Genomic DNA, 22,818 nt, shown 5'->3' with positions numbered 1-22,818 from the left:
ACTGTGAGAAATGATAATAAATATAGTTTGACAAGCCAGAAGACTAAAAGTAACCAGTATCAGACCTCACTTGTCCCTAATAAAATATATAATTTAATGAGGTTGCTTTTGAGACGAGCTTTGATCATCACAGCTCTAATGAGTGATAGCAATTTGGGAAAAATCCAATACAATTTTCAAACATCATGGACACTTAAATCATGATGCTCTGCACAAAAAAACTGAAGCACTATAGAATTTAAAGCTGGTAATTTGGCAACCAAGCAATGCTGTTAATGCCTAGAAACAAACTGAAGACCTTGATTTATAGTGCACAAGTTTGGAAACTGGCCTATGGGTTAATACAGTTTGTCAGGATGAGTTAATGAAAATGACCCTCTTGGGTAGCAGTCAGTTCAGATTACCACAGAGACCAGCTGGGTACTCACTGCCCATTGAGGGTGGAGATGTTGATCACTTGTTTCATTCAGGCTTGTTAGCTTTTAATATGTCATTTCAGTGGTCATAATCAAACTACCTGAAATGGTTGCCACTAATAATTTCTGGATCAAACATTTTTTGTTGGTTTTCTTGATAGTGAAAACCAGAAAAGCCTGCAATATGTGCATGTGGTATTGGGATGGCTGCTGCCTGATGGTCTCTCTCCTGTGTAATCTGGAAGAAAGGACCACATGACAACTGAGGACACTGTCAAGGGAGACACAGCAGTTAACAGCACAACAGATAACACTGAAGACAAAGAATCGAGAGCTCAAAGACAAACATATCAATGCTGAGCCTCGTGGATTTTTTTATTTTTATTTTTTTAAGGCCTCCTCAGACCCTTCTTTTAAAAGATTTGGAGAGACTTTAACAAAACTGGTCAATCAGTGCATCCACTTAGCCATTCTAAGCCAAGACAAGTTTTCTATTGCCCGCAAGCAGGTAATTAATACTACAACAAGAGAAGTGGGACTTTATTTTGGTAACTTCTTCCCTCCTCCAACCAGTGCAGGACAGCGATGTCACTGAAAGTAGCAGGCTGTCCCACTCCCCACCACAGAGCTGATAGGGAAGGAAGGAAAGAGATGATGATGGCATTGTGAATTCAGAGCCGCTATCAGCTCTCTAGTTTGGGTGGATGATTCCACCAGAGAGCAGCTTTGTGCAAACATGGAACCATCACTTTACATCCACACCCGTGGGAGGAAGATACAAGTGGAAAAAAAAAAAAGGGTCAAGGTTTTGTGTTTGTGTTCATAGACATCAGCATAAATTTTACACAAGAGTGACAAGCTGTAAAAACACTCATGGAAACCTTTAGTTGATGAAAATCAGGTGTAAATGATATCTAATAACAGTAGCATCCATTCCCATCAGCTCCCAAATATGAAGAGAGTATCAGAATTTCTAGGGCATCACAGCAGTCCTGCAGCAGACCAATAATAATGGTCAGTGCTCTTCTGGGTATGTATGTATTCAAAGAAAACGGTCAATTTCAAATTTTTCTACTCTTATGCAAAATTTCTGGTTAAAAAAATTATTTTAATATATCTTTTTTTCTCAGAATGATTGACTTTCATTTTAGAAATATAATAACTGTATATTTAAAGACTAAAATATTGAAATAAAAAATGAAATGAGCTAAATAAAATATTTTATTGAGTTAATCTTATGTTTTCCTTTACCACTGGTATATTACACCTTTTAGAATCCTGTTTTCTTTTTACAATATGACCAAACCTCTAGAAAATAGATAACCATTAGCAACTATTTATGCAAAAGCAGATAGTAGTAGTGATAGAAAAGAGATTTAGTAAATACTGATTACAGACATTTCTTTGAATAGAAGCAAAAAATCCATCTCTAAATTAAAACTACCACACAAGCAAGAAAAATAATAATATTTATTATTTCCTCACATAAATGGTATCAAGGGCATCTAGAGAATCATTCTGCTTTTCCATTCATGAGTTTGCCAATGTGAAAATAAATGAATAAAATAATCAAATGTGTTTGCATAACTAATTGAAAAGAATGTGAATAAAATACTTTTCCAGTTTTTTTACTTAATCCTCCCTGCCTTTGTACTCTACAGCTTTGCTTTGCAAAGTCTTATTCCACTGTGGATAAAAAAAAACAAACCTGAATGAAGAACACAACCAGCAGTGAGAGAAGGTTATTAAACCAGTAAATGAAGAAACAGAAGAAAGAATAAGGGCACCTTGCAAACATAATTCCCTGCCTCCATAGATGAAATGCAGCAGGCTGTATGGCTTAGGGGATATGCTTATTGAAGAGCACACACTTGAACATAAAAGGCAAGTGACTTTAGCAATGAAAACTCCCACATAAAGAAAGTAAAAGGATCAAATATCATGTGTAGCTTTTAGGGAGCTTGCAAAGGTACCAGTGCTAAAATAAGTGTAGCTGTCTTCAAAACTGTTATTTCAGGCCTGTATTCTTTAAGATGTAACAACCGCAAATAAAATTTCTGTTGTGACTCTTTCATTAGTTACTAATAAATTGGGAGGGAAAGATGCCTGGAAGATGGAGGAGAGGGACCAGATGCAGAAGCTGGGTATAAAGTGAAAGGTGAGCCAGCAGACAAGAATGGCTATTGAGGCTGCCACTTAACAGGTCTTTTACTATTTCCTACACATCTTTAAGTTGACTCTTCAAGTTGAAATGCTAATGAAACAAACAAACAAACAAACAAAACGAAACCAAAACCAACCAGCTAACCTAAACAAAACAAAACAAAATGGCAAATCACATGAAGATTAGATGCAATAGTAATCAGTAGAGAAATCTGGGAAGTGGCACACAAGTCTGTGAGGAAAAGATAGGGGAATGTCAAACATTATTCTTTAACTGCTGAGAATTATATTTCCTATTTAGAAAGAATTTGCAAAATGCGTGGGGTTTTGGCTAAACAAAAGTTAAAAAGCTTTCTCTCTGAGCTTTCTGCAAAACTTGATACAGAAATCTCACTGTTAAAATTCTGTAGACCTACACACTGGAATTTCTGTTCCTTCCATCACAAAACTAAGATAAGTCCCCAGACTGAGGAAGTGGGAGGGGACTAAATTACTGAGGATAAGGATCTAATTCTCTGTTTCTTTTTTAGCAATAGCATTGTGTTTAGCTTTTTTACAGTCTCTGTAAAACAGAAAGTACTTTGAAATTGAATCAGATGACTGTGTACGTCATATTTCTCCTAACAGGAAATAAAAGTTTTCATAAGTGTGTTAGCAGAAGACTGTTAAAAGGAAAGCAGCCTGAAACCATGAATGTGCCAATTAAAGTATTCAATAGAAATATTACTTTGCAAGGAAATGTAAGGAATTAAAATGTGCATGCCAGGTGGTATTTGTACATCTAGATACAAGAAACTTAGAAGAAGGTTCATCCAGGAGGAATTCAGGCAACTGCAAGGCATAAAATACTTATACCATGGCTTTTGCTAATACTTCGGGAAGAGAAAGTGATGCCAAAAGCCAATTCAGATTATCAGGGCAAAAGGTACTCCATCCAAAGAAAGAGTTGGAGATTCCAGCTTATTCTAGGAGATAGTGAGGTGAGAGTACATCGTTATGCTGAGATTCAATAGAGAAATTTTAGTGTAAATACTCGTGTTAAAATTTGTTTTCATTTTTGAGGTTATTCCAATAATTCAGTGCTGTGACTTTGAGTGAACTATTCATTTGATAACCATCAAACACTATCTTGTCACAGCATTGAGTGACTTAACAGAGACTGGGTGGTAAGGGTACTCCCATCTGTCCTATCAAGGCCCTTTAAGAAGAGCAGAGCTCCCTTCTGTGCTGTTCTTAGTTACTCACAGCATCCTGGGGTATGAATGATACACGTAGCAATCATGTAGGCAAGTCTCCAAGAGAACATAGTGCAATCAAAGGATAAGGATCCATACTGTCTCTGTGCTGGAGCAGTATGTGTGACAGCTGACCCACAGGAAAGTGTATAATTCCTCAAATGTGTTTTGCAGTTTTATAATGTTTAATGCTCCCTGCTTCCCCTCTCCAAACATTCTCTAATTAGTTGTCTTCTTTCTGATTTATGTGTCCACTCAGGGGTTCTCAATTTCTTTACATCTTTATGTTTTGGTCTGACTGAGAGCTAAAGGAGGACAAGCTTATCTTTCTAATGGTGAAAATCCAGCAGGTTTTCATATTCTGGACTTCAAAACATGTAAACGCTTAGTTTATACCCATCTTTTTAGAGAACATTATCACAAATGTATTCAAACAGCTTATAGTGATGAGAATGTTTTAATTTTTGAAGGGATTTTTAGGTAATGTGGCATACATCTCAGTAGTGACAGGAAGAAGTAAAATGCTCTCAGTTTGGGAAAGAAGCAAAAGAAAAAAAAATATTTGTTTACAGTTAGGAAATAGAACACAATGTGATGTGAATATGCTGCAAAAGTAAAATATATATATAAGAGCACTGTGAGAAGACAGCTGCAAGGTTCTTTAAAAACCTTTTGCCATCCTGAGAAAACCTGCCATGCATTTATTTATTTGCCCTGACTTCTGGAGCACAAACTGCCAGGTAAGTTGGGTCAGATTCTTCTGCTATTGCTAACACTGTCTAAGTCTGAGTTTAAACAGCCTTTGGGCATTTAAGAAATGACATTTTCTGGCTAAAAATCAATTCTCATCAAGATCACCTTGGCTTATATATTGGAGTCTATATTTTGAAGCTTGACGGAATTTTTGAAAATTTGAATGAAAGAATGGAGAAGTTGCAGGAGAAGGGGCTCAGAAGTCCAGCAGGGAAATAACTGCTTTACTCTGTTAACTAGATATTTCTGAACAACAATGAAACCAAAGGAGACCTGAGAGGAAGCTTTGTGATTAAGCAACATGTATGATTTCTGTCCACTGAGAACTAATTTAGGTGAAGTTTTAGGCTGAATTTTGTGACATTTTATTTGCTGAGTGCTGGTCTCCAATTGTCTGAAAAGAAAATAAATCAAAGCTCATCTATTGGAGGTACTGCAAGAGGGATAAGAACATCTGGATTCTTTCTGGACAGTATCACCCAAAGAAAGTGGAGAAGAAACAGGAGGAAGTGGTGGAATGATACCTCATACCCCATATGACATAGTCCTGACTTCAAGGGAGGTCCTTATCATCACACCAAGCCCTTCCTCTACAATAAGGCCAGATGACAGAGGCTTTTACAAAGGTAGTGAGATAGAAAACAGAATTGGAGGGAGTGCTGAAGTTTTCAGTCTTCATCATGAAGAGGAGTCAAAGATTTCTTGGCCAACATTAGATTCTGATTAAAATAAAAACCAAAATTATTGAATCAACTTGCTGTATTAGGTATCACAGTCTCCAGTGGAGGAAATGATCACCAGCCTGACTCTTCAATCAGGTACAAATAACATCAAAATGCAAGCTACAATTTGAGATATCGGGTACGATAATTATGATATAACTGTGTTCATATATTTTCCTATGGATTAAATGACTTTGTCCATGGTTCCACTTTAAGAAATTAACGTGGGTATTGTTCCTATGGTTACAGGGAGGTAGCAACTACAGAGACAGCTCATTTCTATAGAAGGAGCAAAAAGCACTGCAAGTGGAATTGTCTACTTAAAAGTTACAATGCACTACAATTTTTACCAGTTATCTTGATGCTGAAGATTTTGCATCTAATCAGGTACAATGTGACTAGTTAAACGTTATAAATGAGTAATTCAGTTTAATTGATTTTGTCAGCTTTTATCATTTTATTGCCAAAGGTTTGAGATTTATGATGCGTCAGAAACATCAAGATGATTTTAAAACAGCATAGGACAGATTGATCTTAAGTGGGGTCAGAAGGAATAGCTAAAAATAAAATCCACTGCATGTTGCTGTCTGTAATACTATCATCTGATCCAGATTTCAAATGCATTTTGAATACCTATTATAACACATGTTCACTGACCTACTATAATCCACGTGATGCTTTTCCCTTCATTTTTTTTCCTCTACTTTACTCCCACCTCCACCCACCCCTCCACCCTCTGCTACCGTCCCCCCTTCTTTTTTTCCTTATCTCTCACTGTTTTCTTTTTTTCATATATGAGGTAAAAAGGAAACTTGAAAGAATTTATATTGGGAAAGTTGCTCTTCTTTTGAAAATTTAAAATCAAACAATCTTGAATGTAATTTTAGTGGTTTAAGCAAGGACGTGTTACAAAGTAATGAAAAGTATTACCTGTCTGAGATGACAATGTCTTGTCAGTCTGATTGATACATTCTGTTTCTGTAATACAAACCAGGAATAGACTTCATCAGTTTATAAGTTTTCAAAATCTTAACTCTTTTTAGCAGAATCAATAATATTTCAAAATAACAGTGAAGAAGTCTTGTTCATTTGGCTGAAATGTGTTGCTCCATTCTCATGATAATTTTATTTCAAAGAAGTCTACAATGACAAAAGAAGTGTTTTGTTATGGACAGTTAACGTAACCCAAGTGTCAAGATGGACCAAATGTTATGTTTTATGTACTTTCTGTGGGGGCTGCAAGTAAAAGCATCTTTATGATCATGAAGTTTGGTTCTTGTTACTCAATTTAAGGCATAAATAATATTGTCTACTCACGCATCATGTATCAAACTTCTGATAGAACTGAAATCTATATTTTAGTAGTATATTCAGATTGGATTTGAAAAAAAAAAAAAGATAAAAAAGGTCTATTTAGGTCTATTTTTATATTCCTTTACTTTTTATTTATTTATTTTTAATTATTATTATTTTTTTCCCTGTGGATAACACTGATTTTTATTTTTTTTTATTTTATTTTTTTTTTCTGTAGTGTTTTACGTTTTGTTTTTCACTCTGTTCACTTCTCCACTCCTACTGGATTATTTCTTTCTATTCTCTATTCATTTGCCTAGTAGAGGAAAACAGCAATGATGCAAAACAAAACAAATCATTCTTCAAGGGACTGAAAATCCAAAGTGATAGAATTCAAGATGAAACATCAAAATGATATTTGAGTAGGTTTCAAAATTAGATAAAAGATACTTTTGTTTCTTTTCTAGTTTCCAATGGCTGATGATCTCAAAATTCAGCAGAAAGGTGTCTTTGTTTCAGCTGGGATGGAATTGTTCTCTTCAGAGTGTCAGGCAAGATGCTGTGTTCTGGTTCTAGGAGAAAAACAGTGTTGATAACATAGCAGTGTTGTATAGAGCCAAGGCCATTCACAGTGAGGGCCCAAGCTGGGAGGGAATAGAATTAGGACTGCTGACTTAAACTGGCCAAAGGGATATTCCATACCACATGACATCATGCAAAGGAGTTTTGAAGGGGTGGGAGTACATCTTGCTCTCTTCTGCTGCTTAGGGGCTAGCTGAGCATTGGTCGGGGGATGGTGAACGATTTCTTGTGCATCACTTGTTATATGTATTTACACATATAATAATATCTATTTTCCTTTTCTCTATTTTAGTAAATAGTTTTATCTCAACCCACGTGTTCTACTGTTTTAGTTTTTTTTTTATACTCTTCCCCATTCCACTGGGAAGGGGAGCAGTGACTGAATGACTGTGTAGTGCCCAACCACTTGCCGGGTTAAAACACAAGAACAGATAACCAGCAGCAGTACACAGTGCTTGCTCCTGAACATCTAAGGCTGGCTGTTCTCAGAGAACACAGTGACTTCATTTTGCTTGGGCTACAGAGCTGCATTTCTCATTTTGAGTAATTATTTTTGGTTCATGTGTGGATTTGCACTGCCATTCCAAGAAAAAGACCAGATGACTTTTACTACGGATACTGACAATGGACAGACAGTAAAATGTTAAAGCATGATGCACAAAATCTTTTCTCTGACTCATACATTCTCATAAAATGTGAGTGTTGGAAAACACTCATCAGTGCAACAAAGCTCACTCCCCAGGCTCTTGCAAATGAGAAGAGAAGGAAATCTACAAAGAAACCACATGACAACACACTTATGCAAATGCACTAATTACGGATTTGGAATTCAAAGAAGTTCACTTGAACTCTTTTACAAATTTCCTGGCTTTTTTATTTTGGTCTGAAGAAGCTGTAATTTATCAATTTCAGAAAATGCCCTGGGGCATGTCTGACAGCAAAATATTGTCTATTAAAGGATGAGTAAGATCATTTTTACTTTGTAGAACACTGAAATAATGAATGGGACAGATTCTGCCATCTGCCATATACATCAACTGGATTATTCAGAAGGTAAATGTTATTGCAGAAGACCTGTAGGAACTACAAGATCCTAATGAACAGACTGACCTTAATTCACTTTTCTTTCTTGTAGCAGTAGGCCATCTCTCTAACTGGTGCAAACTGGAATAATTTTACTAGTTTCAGTTTAAAAAAGTATATATAGTTATATAACAATTACAGAACTCAGAGAGGCAATTCAAAGAGGAAAATAGTGCATAAAGGAGAAAAGAAGACAAAACCTGTTCTTATGTTAATAACTTATGATCAAAGGTGTTCTAATATTTGAAGAAAACAGGAAAAGGACAGATTAATCTTAATGTATTTAAGATTTTAAATACATCTTATATATCACATTCTGCACTAGTAAAATATCAGTATGAATCAGTATCAGACAAACTCACAAACTTCCCTTAGCTATTTGCTAATCCTGATACTTTGGAAAAAAAAGAAAGAGTAAAATATCCATGATTGAGTTTGACTCTCAGTACAGAATTAGCAGTGGGAGTATTCCCACACTCAGCAGATTCTCCCAATGATGAGGGACAAGAAATTCTCTCCATTGGAGAGGAGGGGCAAGAATATGTTATTACTTAAAACCGTCAGTCAGAGGCACAGTTCCTGAACTGAAATGGCTTCAAAGAGGAAACTGAAAGGGTCAATAAAAGTTCAGCTGCTCAAATAAGAACTCAACTTGAGCATAGTGAGCTTTCTAGAAAAGAACTGGGAACTTCGGTGTGCCAGAGTTTGAAATCTTTCAGAATACGAAGAGACTGTACGTAAAGAGGAAAGAAAATCACAGAATCATAAAGGTTGGAAGAGACCTCCAGAGATTATTGAGTCCAACCCCAGTGCTCTCTGCCTTTTCCTTCTACTAGAAACAATCTTGCTAAACATGATCCGCTGTTTTTTCATGCATTCTGAAAATAAAAATAAAAATAAATAAATAAAATAAAGGGAAAAGAAATACGAAACCCTGTCAGTACTGAAAATGCTCCAAACCCTAGACTGGTTATTGTGCTTCTTCACCTGCCATCCATTAATATTTAATCTGCACATGAATAAAATGTCAGCTGAGCTGTCCTGAAACATCTGGATGTTATGATACCTAACAAATCTAATAGGCACAGCTAATGAGCCCAAAGACGGGGAATGCATTATGTGATTGCTGTTGCAGCCTTCACTCAATGAATATAAATAGGCTTTCGTTGATCTTTTGTCCTACTAGAATGTAATCCAGTTTATTGAACTGGTGAATTGCATTAACCATTTTGACATTATTTCCTTATAAATCTAACATGGTGTCCTTGTTCTGTTCTTCGTCTGTACATAGTGCTAACCAAAAGGAAAGGACAAAATCCCACAGCAGAGAAGGGTTCCAAACCACTGATGGATGTTGATTTAAATGGGAAATGTTTTTTACAGCTTGAAGAGAGCACCACATATCTGGAGAAAAGAGCTGGAGAGGAGATTGGAGTAATGCATTATAAAGGACATATTTCATACTCAGAAGGACAAGCATTATAGACTTAAAGCACAAGTAATTGAAGGTTTGTGAGAACTCAAGAGGGGCTTATGTATCTAACAGATTGCTTACTTTCCACATGCATAGCAGTTTATTTCATGTTTACAAGGTTTGTTGCACAATCTGAAATCAGCATGGATACCATAATGTAGTTAAGAATTGTTTTTAATTACAAAGGTTATTTTACTATTTCACTTTAAACACCTTAAAAACATTTCTTAAGCTAGCAGCCATAAACATGGTAAGAAAATTACCAAGTTGGGGCTGCACATTTAACTCTGTTTCTGCTGGTTCTGTGCAAGTAATGCAGTGCATAAATCACCACATGATCAGAAAACATCAGCTACATGTAGGAAAACAAAAAGAGAACAAAAATCCAATTACTTCCTTTTTGTAGGTATATGAAGGAAAACTTTTGTTGGACTGCAGCTTACCTGACTAAGCTTAGATGTTCTTGCCTTTCTACTGCATATTTACCCATAAGATTAAATATTCATAGCTCACACATAGACACCAGTGCCACAAACAGCCAATCTCAGTTTATGTTCATTTAGTTTGTTGTTTGCTTGCAGACATGCATATGTATGCCTGTATAGGCATATTTGGTCACGCACAGATATGGATATGCTTATCCTCTATCTATTGTTTTTTTATTTTTTTTACTTTTTTTTTCAGAATTATTTATTTATACTTCTTGTGTTGTGTAGAAGAAAGGGCTGAAAAGATGCAGCTGTGCATGGAAGACAAAACACGAACTTAGTATCTCTTATTTCTTCTTCATTTATTTCCCTTTGGACAATATTATGTGAAATGCACAATTAACTGCATGTGCAGTCTCACTATTGTTTATTGCACATGCTAGTATAAATACAGAATAAGAGTTTTGACTATCTGGATTTATAATACTCATAAACTATATACAGACACAGATATATTTTTAAATTCATCACTTATGAATCTGAAAACTTAGGCATAAAATCTTTCCAATGCTAAACATTCAGGATGTTTCAGAGGCAGGTTTGATTCCTCCTTCTGCTTTTACTCTTATACTGACCTATGACTCCCCTTTATTTTAAAACCATATCTGTATTTTTGGGTGATGGCCACAAAACGACACATTGCAGAATTGTTATCCAGTATGACTGAAACAGGTGTGTGTAATCTGGGAAGCCAGACAGACACAAAAAATCTCCCTGAGGCACCTCTGAAAGGAAGTGGCTCATTCTATACACCTGATTCTGGTTAAATCCTGTCACCCATACTGTATTTTTTTCCTACAATGACTGTTTCTCCAGCTCTGCAGGCTATTCAGCTAAATGAATATCAGATACAAGGTTTTCATGATTTCCTAAGCTCACCATTAATGGCGAGACCATGCTTCCGAGAGCCTGTTAAAGACCATAGTTAAGAAAGATCTATGGAAAAAAGAGCAAGGAAATGGAAGCCATGAAATGAATTTATAATCTTAACTAAGCTCTCCCAAGAGACTGTTTACAGTGATGAATGGATAATGAAATCATAGCTCATTTACTTTAGCTATGAAAATACTGAATTTTTGATGAGAAAAACTTTTTGCCTTTACTGCATTTAATTTTTTTGGGAGGGAAATAAAATAAAGCATAACAAACAAACAAAGGAATAAAGAAAAAACAACCCTGACACCACTGCACGTCTCTTCACTTCTGGGTTTTCAATTTCTAGGGGGAAAAGAAGTCATTTGGTTGAAAACCTAAATCCCTGTTAAAATAAAAGACAGTTTTGATGAAAAATAATTATCCCAGTTATAGTATTATAACAGTTTTCCATACAAATGTCACTATGGATGTTAGAAATAGTTGATACTTCTACTCTTACAAAGGCCAGATTGAGCTTTTCAAATATGTAGATAGCACCTCAGCTAGATACATAGAAACTTTCTGGTTTTGGTAATTTCTTTTGTACCTGTTTAATGTTGCTATGTATCCTAAAGGCTATGAAATACTTATTGTACAGACTAATGTACAGCTTCAGGATGGATGGATCCATGTATCAGAGAGGAGACACAAAGGACACACAAGGCTGCTGCGGTAAGGAAAGCAGTGTGGCTCAGAGGAAAAGTAGAAGACTGCTCATCTTTCAAATAACCTGAGAAGAGGAATGTATGATTAGAATCCAAACAAGCATTTTCATAATCGAGTTTTGAAAACAGAAAAATAACATTTTGTGAAGCATCTATCCTGAAATTAATTAGACTTTGGGTATTGTAATACATACTAATGTCTCTGTATTTACTCTGGACCTTTTAACTTCATGTGTATAATGCAGATAAAGAGAAAATTCAACATTTTCAATTATTTATCCCAAAATCTATTTGAGGCGTTAACAATTCAAAGAAATTTCATAAAGAAAATGTAGATATTTAAAAACCCTGCCTATGTAACAGCATGTTGGACAGATAAAGGAAATAACCCTGAGCCCTGCATTTAATGATTTTGTGGCATTGGAATAGCTTTTAGCCTTCAAAAATGTGGAAAGGAAAAATATATTTCTATTAGAATGACTATGGAATCATAGAAGAGACCACAGCAAAAGAGGTTGTCTTCTGCTAACAATATTCTCACTGGATTCAAACAGTTTCCAGATGAAGCTAGCATCTTGATAGTGGCTACCATCACTCAAAATGAAGAACAAGGAACTTTTTTAATGTTCCAATACATATTTCAGAAAATGGTGATAGGAGATATGTAGGCCAACATATACAATCTCATCTGTGTCCTGTCTTTGTTCAGATGAGCATCTCTTCTACTTGACATTGTAAGTCTCAACCAAGGAAGGCTTTTTCACAAGGAGGAATAATTCAAGTGATAGAAGTGTTGTCCTCTTTATTTCACAGCACAGAAGCTCAGGTAAGTGGGATGTGTCAAGAGAATCATGTCTTTAGATTGCAAGTTGTTTTTTTAAGAATCAACCTCCACAAGTATTATTAAGAAGAAAGAATATTAACCTAATGTAGAGAAATGCTTTTTGAAACATTTCTAAAATAATAGCTGAAATCTATATTTATATCTGGGTGGGTTGTTTTTTTTTTTTTTTCCTTTTCAGAGTGATCTGAACAATATTGAAAATAGTACATATTTATTTTCTTTGTTGCTTTTTGCTAGTTTAACATTAACTTTGGAATGTCTCAAAAAATGTAGTGTCGTCTTCAGATGTTTAAATTAGAGTAATTACATCATCTTCTTACTGCTTGTTACTCTGGTCTTTTTTTTTTTTTTTTTTTTTTTTTTTTTTTTTTTTTGTCTGACTTTATTTTCTGTGTTGTTTACTTGAGATCAAATTTGCAAATTTGCTCATAACACTAAAAAATACACCTTAAACAAGATAATATACATCACTTTTTCAGCCTTCCCCTTATTGCCAATTACCACTTTGGATGCAACACTCTTGTTAATTTCTGCTGTGCAGCATATGGATAATTTCATTCTATTTCCATTGCATTTACTATTGTAATAACTACTGGTAGTTCTGCCAGATAATGTTGTCACTCGTCACCTGAAATGCAACAATTTTCTTTGCATGCCTAATATAACCTGGTTATTCACTGCAGCACAGTTGAAGAGCTCTTCAATAAAATTTTAAGTATATTAATTACGTCACATAATTTTAAGGGTTAATTACATTTTAAAACAAATTCTATAGTTTCTAGTTAAAGCTAGCTTAAATTTGTTGATGATTCCTGCTTTTATGTATATGCAATAGACTCACACATCACAAACTCTAGCATAGTCGACACTATCCATAAGGTCACCAGAAGGTCTCAGTGCAGTCATTACACAAAGAACATGTGATCTTGTTATGACATCTCCAGAAGACCTGCTTGTGTACTGAGACATCAGGGACATACAGCCATTCACCATATAGTCACTATTCTGCATGTACTGCAAAGTATTCCCTCTCTGTAACTTCACAGCCAGTAGAATGTAAATTGTTCATTATTTCACAGTATCACAGTATCGTGCGAGTTAGAAGGGACCTTAGAGATCATCGAGTCCAACTCCCGGGATTTGAGCCTTCTGTGTAGCAGAGCAGCACTTCTACCACTTGCACCACAGGGGGGATTTGAACCCTGGGCCTCCGGCGTTGCAAGCGGCACTTCTACCACGTGTGCCACCGGGGCACACATTTGCTGAAATTAAACAGGCATAGCCATGGCAAAATGTCAAAGGGGTTGGGTCTACTTTTAGGATAGACTCAAAATGAGAGACAAAGACATGAGAATCAAAGGCAGTAGCAGTGAACAGCTAGAAGAGACTGAGAACTCTTGCTACCTGGTGTTATTAATCTATTCCTAAGTTTACAAAGAGCATCGACGGGCATAATACTTACAAAATATTTTTTATTTTGAACACATAGACCTAACAGGAACACTCTTGACACCAAACCTACATACTCTACACTCAGTGGGATTCAAATTAAATCTCAATAAAACTAACATATCCACCTAAACAAACAAACAAGCAAACAAACAAAAAAAAGCATAGGCAATGTCAAGGAGAAACAGAATCATAGAATCATAGAATTACTCAGGTTGGAAAAGACTTCAAAGATCATCAAGTCCAACTGCAGTCTGCAGTGCAGTCTAACCATAGTACCCTAACTCTAACAACCCTCTGCTAAATCTTATTTCAGCACCTCAAATAGCTGAACCACAGCTTGGAGGAATCCATGGAAAAGCCTTGGCAGGTGTAACCAAAATGAAAATTTTATGGAAGTTATCCAAAAAATCCTTTTGTATGTTACAGTGGAAATTTCAGTGATTGTTCACACGGACAGGGCTCAGTTAAGGCAGCTCTTAAGAAAAGAGCTGTATAAATGTGACCTTTGCAAAATGAACTCTTTTCACAGATGTGTCTTATTTATGTCTACAGATTGTAATCCTCAGCTAAGCATTTCTGTTTTCCTTAAAGCTAGTATGAAATTAGTCGAAGTATCTTATCCAGAAGTAAATGGTGTGTCTTCTTCTTTTTCCTGTACTTAACTTTTCAGTTGTCTCCATGCCTATTGACACCACCCGCACTGGGGACAGGTGAAAGTCTTGTTCATTTCTTTGCTTTTAATTCTAGTTCCAGAGTTCTTGTTTCTTTTTAGTTAGTTAGGTGTTTCTTTGTTTAGTTGGTTTTTTTCTTCAGTATTCATGATTTGTACTCAATTCTCAGGGCTAAAGCTATTCTATTTTAAGTTTCTTCCCTTCTCCTCCACCTCTCACTGCGATTAGACCAATTTTACTTGTACAGCAGCAATTTCATGGACCAAAGCCTTCCACTGGGGGTAACAGAATATATGTAACAATTTATATTGAGTTTCCATCATGTTACACAAGTGTCCACATATGACTGAGTTTAGGTTTGCAACACATTAGTGAGGCAGAGACACATTGATTTTCCTTTGTTACAGATTGAGAAATAATGCCTTTAAGAAGAAAAGCCTTCATCAATTAAAGGACCAAGAATGGATCTCAGCTTTCCTGAAACTGGACTTGTGTTGATTATTATAAGGCCATTTTCCTACCTTCAAGATTTTGTTCACATATTTGGTTTTACTTTTCAGATGAATAGATAGAAGAGACAATACTGTTATTACCGGATGTCCCACAAAAACATAAGAGTAAAAAGATAAATGGATATCCTTGTAAGTTCTTTTCTATAACCTGATGCATATATATTTTTGGAAATTGTAATATTGATGACAAATTCGACATACAGTCATTTTGCAGGAACTTGAGTGGAAATTATACCAATGGACTCTATTAATGGATAGTTTTTGTGGTAATAAATATTAAAATCTATTCCCTACCCAAAGTAACAATTATTTCTGATTGTTTTCCAAATTATTTCACCTTCTTATTTCCTTAGAAGGACTTGGTAACTCTGAAGACAGTACTGAGCTCCCATCTCTCCAGATCTCACAGAACTAAACAATGACAAGTTTGAATAACAGCATTACTTTTTGTTTGGCAGTAGAAAGGATAGTTGCAACTGAAGCAGAACATAAACTTGAAGTCAGTTGTAATGGAATTTGAAAAAAAAAAAAAATAGGAATTTTAATGAATTGTTTGAAAGTAAATTTCAGTTAATGCGATTCAAATGTTTCAAATCTTTCTAGAGAACCTACTTTAGCAGGGGTGTTGGGCAGAACAATCTCTAAAGGTCCCTTCCAGCACTTATGATGCTTTGTGATTCTGTGTGATTGCATTTTTCTACTCAATGACAACTTTTTGACAGTTCTCTCTGCAAATACTTTTAGAAAGTTATGTTCCTTTTAACATAAAAGTATTTTAATTGTAAATCTATTCATTCTTTCTTCTTACATATTTTCCTCTTAAGAGTTAACAACATCGTTCCTGATAAGTCTGCAGCTAGCATATATAGCATTTTCTGAAATGCTATATAAAAATACATGTATAATTATATAAAAGTATATGAAAATACACTATGTTTAAACAAATATATAAAACAACTATATAAAAACAAACAATATTCAAACAAATTCTTGATATTAAGATATTGTATGCAGAATGCTACAAAACCAAATTGGATTCAGTCTAATCTCTATATGCACATCTGTGCTGGACTTCTGAAAATAAGTTTTTATATTAAATAAATAATATATAAACTTATATATAAAAAGATGTATAAATAAAACAAGAAAATTGAGAGAAAAGTGAGAACAGTTTGCATTTACCCACTGAGGAATTCATGATGCATTAAGTTCAGTGATTTGACTACAAGCAGTTTCACCATGGGGACCAGTATGATGAAGAAAACAGGGCAAAAGATGAAGCAGAAAAAAAAGAGACCAAGAGGAATTAATCAACACTGCAATTTGCTGTGGATTTTGTTTGTTTGTTTTTGTTTTGTTTTTGTTTTAATAAGTAAACTATAGAACACAGCCTTCTTTTATGAGCTCAGGAGAAAAGGAGAGGCTAACTGAAAATGATTTGAGATAAATACGTTTAATTAAACACACCTGCTTAAATTGCAATTTTTTTTTTTAGAATGAAATAAATTATCACTAGGAATATATGGGCCAGTCTGCCATGGTCTGATTGTCACCCAAACGGACTAGATTACTGGGTTTTTGTGATTGTATGTTGTCATTACAACATTGCAATACTAAGTATATTCCCCTACAGCAAATAGAACAGCTAGAGGTATGGATGCATCTACTGTAGTCTGAAACATAAATGAGCTAGAAGCAATTTTGCATGGCTTTTATTCAGAAGATAAAACCATCTGAAATACAATACCAGCTCTATAGGGTATATAAATAGTTCTCTGTATGTTGTGAGTTAAACCAATTTAATGGTATAAAATAAAATCACTTTTCAAAATTGCCTTGGAAGAATGTCCTGTGTAATAAAACTTCTCACTACAGTAAATCACACTAGTATGGGCACAGTTGCTGAACCTTTTGGGAAATTAATAAGAAAATGGGTCACTGAGCTAAGTACTTCTTATAAGCAGATATTCATTAACAAGGTAGTATTTCACACTATTCCATGTTTTATTATCATACAATGCTACTTTGAACAACTACATTCAAAGAACACAATTAAGCTTGCAAAATCAATCTCCGCAAAGAAGGAAAACGCCAGAACTATAGCTACTTTTGCAGCTTTAGTATTATCTCATCCTCACTGCTTTTGCTGATATTGTGCTTCAGGTTCATGACTGTGATCACTTTCTGGTCTCCACCAGAACTATCTACTATTCTATGCATAAAATGGTTAACACTCAGCTTAGAGCAGTGTTTTCTTTTGTTCTGTGTTAGCACCCAAGATTTTTTTTACAGGGTTCATACAAGCCCATTCCAGAATCAAAGTTCTTCGTGTATTTTTAGTGTGCCATGGTGCACACCACTACACTGTCTTCAGTCATTCGGTAGCACCTTCTCTTACTGTCAGCCCCTCCATGAGAGCAATCACAGAGTGGTCAGGCTCCCTCTGAGTGCAGACCAAATTATCTGGCTCACAGCACTGTCACACAGCCCTTGCTTTAGGGATCAGTGGTAATTTTTGTGAAGCAATGCCAAGCTCTCTAATTTCCTGTCAACAGAGGCATCATCTCCCTTTTTCTGTCTCCCTATGTATCAGCAGTGGTTTTTGTCAGCAGATATCATCCTTCACTCAGTGAGGCAGGAAAAAAAAAACAACAAAAAAAAAAAAAACCACCCTAAATTTGCAGGGAGAAGAGAATTTCATGCAATCACCTTACAGAAGAGGTGTTAACTGTCCCACTCCTTTTCTCCTTACCTGAATAAGATGTTTCCTTGCCCTTCTCTTGTGTTTAACAAAGAGTATATCTCTCCTCCTCTGTCAGTCTGTCGCTTTTTCCGTGCCGCTGGGTGTTCTCCATACTCCATTTGGAACAGTGTCATTACATGCAAATGATGGCATGCTTCATAGCAAAAGAAGCAGATGAGAAAGAGATGGGTTCACGGAATTTGAAATGCAAGACCACAGTAAAGGAAGGGCAAAATGGATGAATGAAGTAGAGGGAATGTTTTGCTGATCACTGTATATGCACCACTGAATATCATTTCCCAGCATCCCACATCTGCTGTGTCTTCACCATTCTTCTTCAGATAACAACCACTTGCTTCTGCCCCCATGATGGAGAAACAAAGGTACTAGGAGAGGAAGCAAGGTATATGAAGCAGACACAAGTAGTGGATACCTGTGGAAAATTCCAAATTTGGCACCCACTCATTAGGACATTCAAGCTTTTCCATAAGACCAAATATTGAATGCAGTTCCCTAAAGTTGCCTTTAGCTATTACAGATCAAACTTTTTCTTCTGAAAGAGACTTGTTTAACAGCCTCAGCAAAAACTGAACTGGAACCATGCAGCAATTTATCTCCTCTTTCTCACTGCCTCCTCATGGCAAGGACTTCCTGGGTCTGGTTCATTCTGAATGAATGACTAGATCTAGTTGATGCCCATTCTTGTTTATACGAAAGTATTCATGTCTGTGATTAAAATTCTTGCTTTTTTAAAATATTCTGCTTTCATATAATTTACTCACTGGCTACTCTCACATGCAGGGGCATGCACTGAATGTCAACATAAAAGCTGAAATATTTAATAAGCCTCAGAGTTATGATAAATTTCCTTTTTTCAGAATGAGATAATAAAAATGGTCATAGTATTCTATCTGAAATGCTCATCTAATTTAATCAAGTCTTCAAATGAATGCTTAAGGGGGCATGTCATAGAATTGACCCAAGGATTCTGGAGAAGCTTGAATGTCATGTAACTGGTTACAGAGACTTAATACCTGCTGCATTTTATAAAACGTATATTACTATTTTCATTCTTTTATTTGGAAACTATATGACCTTTATCCCTTTAATGAATTAAGATATGGTATTATGAAAGTATGAACCTTCCTCTCATGTTGGCTCTACAAGAGAGGTTCACAATGGAAAAAATGAATGAATTTAATTTTCAGATTCTGTTGTAACATCACAATTTTTAAAAATATTAGAAAAAGTTTTCTGAATCTCTCCATACAAAGTGTATATGCAGTTCAAGTAATAGATTACAAGTGACAGTGTCATAGGGTAGGAGTTTGTCACTTAGATTCAGTTCAGAAATATGAACACGTGAGTGATGTGAAATTCACTCTGTGAGAGGAATCAAAGTCTCCTCCAACTGAGACTAATCTTTCAGTCTGAAAAAATAGTTATCTAAAATGAAAATTTATAAGTTTGAAGTTATTTAAACAAAAATGTTTCACATTCTGTAGGTTCATAGCATTCTGGAGTGCCCCCAGTACTGCTGGAAGTTTTGAGATGTCTGAGTCAATTCACAATATATTGTTTCACCTTTGTATGAAATATTTTAAAAAGCTGGCTGCTGCGTAAAAATATCTCTACATACTTATATATATGTATGTATATATATTTTTCCTTCCTTGTTGTTTTTGACAGTAATTCTTTTGGAACTATAACCACTGGTGTGTTGTACATGAATATATTTTATTCTTTCACATATGCCAGTTACACTTACACAGTGCAAGGCTACTATGAAAGAAAGACGAAACATAAACCTAAAAGCATCTTTCCTGACAAATGAAAAGCTTGCAGAAGTCTTTAACACTATCAAGTGGCAGTAGATAATCTGCTGCATTATCTTCACTGGAACGAATTAAGGACCATGACTTTAATGTTTGTATGTACTTAAAATGTTCATCTGCCAATATCTGCCAATTGAGATAGCTCAATTTATTTGAGAACGAAGTGTATTTCTTCTGCATAAGCTTTTCACTCACAATGCATGTGACTGTAAAAATAAATAAATAAATAAGTAAATGAAGAAAAATGAAATGGGAACCTTTTTCCATAACTCATGGGGGGATAACTTCTAGATACGCATGCACATGCTGGGTAAAAAGCATTCATTTCCTACTGAGAGTATATGTTTTGTGGATTTCTTAAATTTGTTGATTCTCAGTCTGGAAGGTACCAATTCATCATCCAGACAGACACTGGCCCTGCTGAGGGCCCTGGAATCCAGTTACCTCTGTTCTGATCTCAGTACGTTGAATTTACATTGCATTAGAAAAGCAGTTTCTAAAAATGCATCCATTCCTGATCTACTCAGAAGAGAAGCTGTCCTTCCCCAGGTGTAGTTTTGTCCAGTGATTTGTCAGTAAAAGCATATGCATTTCTAAATTTAACTGCATTTCTACAATGTATCGCTCTCTTTTCCCACTGATATGAAGGTATTAATTTCTGATTTCTTGTAGTACACATGTAGAATATGTGATGACTTTCAGTAACATACATATATTGTTAAATTCTAACCTTAATGAAGCCAGTAGGACTTAAAACCTAAATTAAGTTCATAGCCCTTTTCAATACATACACTTGTAAGAAATATGCTAGAAAACCAAATTCTTATGTACTTAAATTGTTTTGTTTTGTTTTTTTCCTCATTTTCTGTATGAATTTAATATTAAACTAGTGCTTAAGGCATATGAAAACAGATCAAATCCTCCAAAAGTAAACTCCTGGATTCCAAGAAGAAAAAGGTTTGGAATTCTAAGCTCCAAAATCTCTTATTTTCCACTCAGTGAAATTAGAAAAAAAAAAAAAAAAGGCTATGAATGAATCTTTAACTCAAATTAGAGCAGACACCAGTCTTCATATAAAGCATTTATTCTAAACTTTCCTTCTGCATACACATCAGGTCTTGAGATGTTCAAAACCAATTGGCAGTGGCTCATCATTGTTATGGAGGCTGGAGATTCAGCCAAAACTTGACATTTTAGACAATGATTACATTTAACTTTTTTTTAGGGGGGGGAAGAAAAAAAGCCCCACAAAACAAGATTTAGAAGTTATTTGTCGAGAGCAGTTTACCCTATGTATTTCAAAAAAAAAAAAAAAAAAAAAAAAAAAAAGTGAAAAAATGCATTCTTCTGAGCTATCTCCTAAAGCTTTCCAGGTAACAGGAAATTTTTTGTTTGTTTGTTTCTTATGGTTTTTATGTTTTCAGCTATTCCCAATGTCCAAATGCAAACCTAGAAATTAGGGACATCATGCAGAGTTTTAACATTCCCAGGGCACATATCATCTGCAAGCTGGTGAATGGATTCTAATTAGACATAAATATAATATTTTTAACCCTGGCACATATAAACCAGTGCAAATAATATTTCCCACATTTCCCATTCTATACAGGAGTTTACACTATGCTCACTCTTCCACCAAAGAGTCTAAAACTTGACAAACATAAGCAACAATTCATATGAATTACTGAAAACTTTTACCTTTAATTTTAAAAAGAAAATTTAAAACGGAAGATTTCTGAACATATTCAACTTGAGGAGCTTCTTAGCAACTTCAGAAATTTTAGACTGCTTGGCTGAGCAAAACAGCGGTAGTTTTTACTGTTTCAAAAACTGAAAACTGTGTAGGAAAGCGCATAACAATAACGAAATTGCTTTTATAAAATCTGAGAGAGATTTGCAGTTCCCTGTGGCATGTGCCATCCCCTCCTTTGTGAACTGAAAAACATGTTATACAATAGTTCTTCAAAAACAACATATTTCATAGAAGAGATCACACATTGCAAACAAAGAGCTGTCATATGGGGGACTAACCAACACAAAATGCTATAATTTCTACAAAAGGTTATTATACCTTTTGATCTTTCCTACACATTATACCACGAGGTTACTCTTGCACTGGTTGATTTGACTGTCACAGAAGGATAACATTAATTCTTTAAAAAAAAAATAAATAAATAAAATAAAATAAATTGTCTCTGTTTTTATTCCCTGGAAGCTTTGGAGTCTAAGAAGAACTCACTCTTCTCATAGTGACCATCATAATTATAATGCAAAAGTTGTTAAAATATGGAGATGACAGCTAATCTTTTAATGATGAAACATGCATCCTATCCGGCCATACTTAAAAGATGCACATAATGTTACTCTGAAAGTAACGCCTCCTATTTATTTCCATGTGAACCAAAACACATATAGAGAGCACAATAACACTATTTGATAGAGAATATTGTCAGCTGCACAGCGTTAGTTTTCAACAGAGTGAACACCACTAGCTTTGCATTTTATCCAGAGATAGACAAAAGCCTACATGCTGCACTCATAAAAATCTTCACCAGGGGGTTTGACCCACTGTTTCACAGCTATGAAGATGACGGAATTGCTAGGAAAAATGTTGCCCACACAGTCTATCTTTCATAAGCCCAAGCAGAAGTCAAAAGACACCAGACTATACAGTGGATGTGCTAGGACAGTCCAGCCAGCTTCATGGTTCTCAAACTGGTATGAGGCCTGGCATTATTGTGATGCAAGAGAGTTGTCTTCTTCTCTGGCCTGAGTTTAGAAGTTTGAGCTTTCATCTCAGTCAGTTTTTGGACTGTCCAGCTTCAAGGAAATCCAGAAGGATAACATCTTTCCTATCCCCAAAGAAAGTGCATATCACTTTATCCACTGAATGAGAATGTTAAAATCATTCAATCAACAGGTAGGATTTATTTTACAGTCTTGTACTCATCTTTTTTTTTTTTTTTTTTTTT

This window comes from Excalfactoria chinensis, chromosome 1, assembly GCF_039878825.1.
Source record: "Excalfactoria chinensis isolate bCotChi1 chromosome 1, bCotChi1.hap2, whole genome shotgun sequence".
Classification (NCBI taxonomy): domain Eukaryota; kingdom Metazoa; phylum Chordata; class Aves; order Galliformes; family Phasianidae; genus Excalfactoria; species Excalfactoria chinensis.
This window is presented reverse-complemented; position numbering follows the sequence as displayed.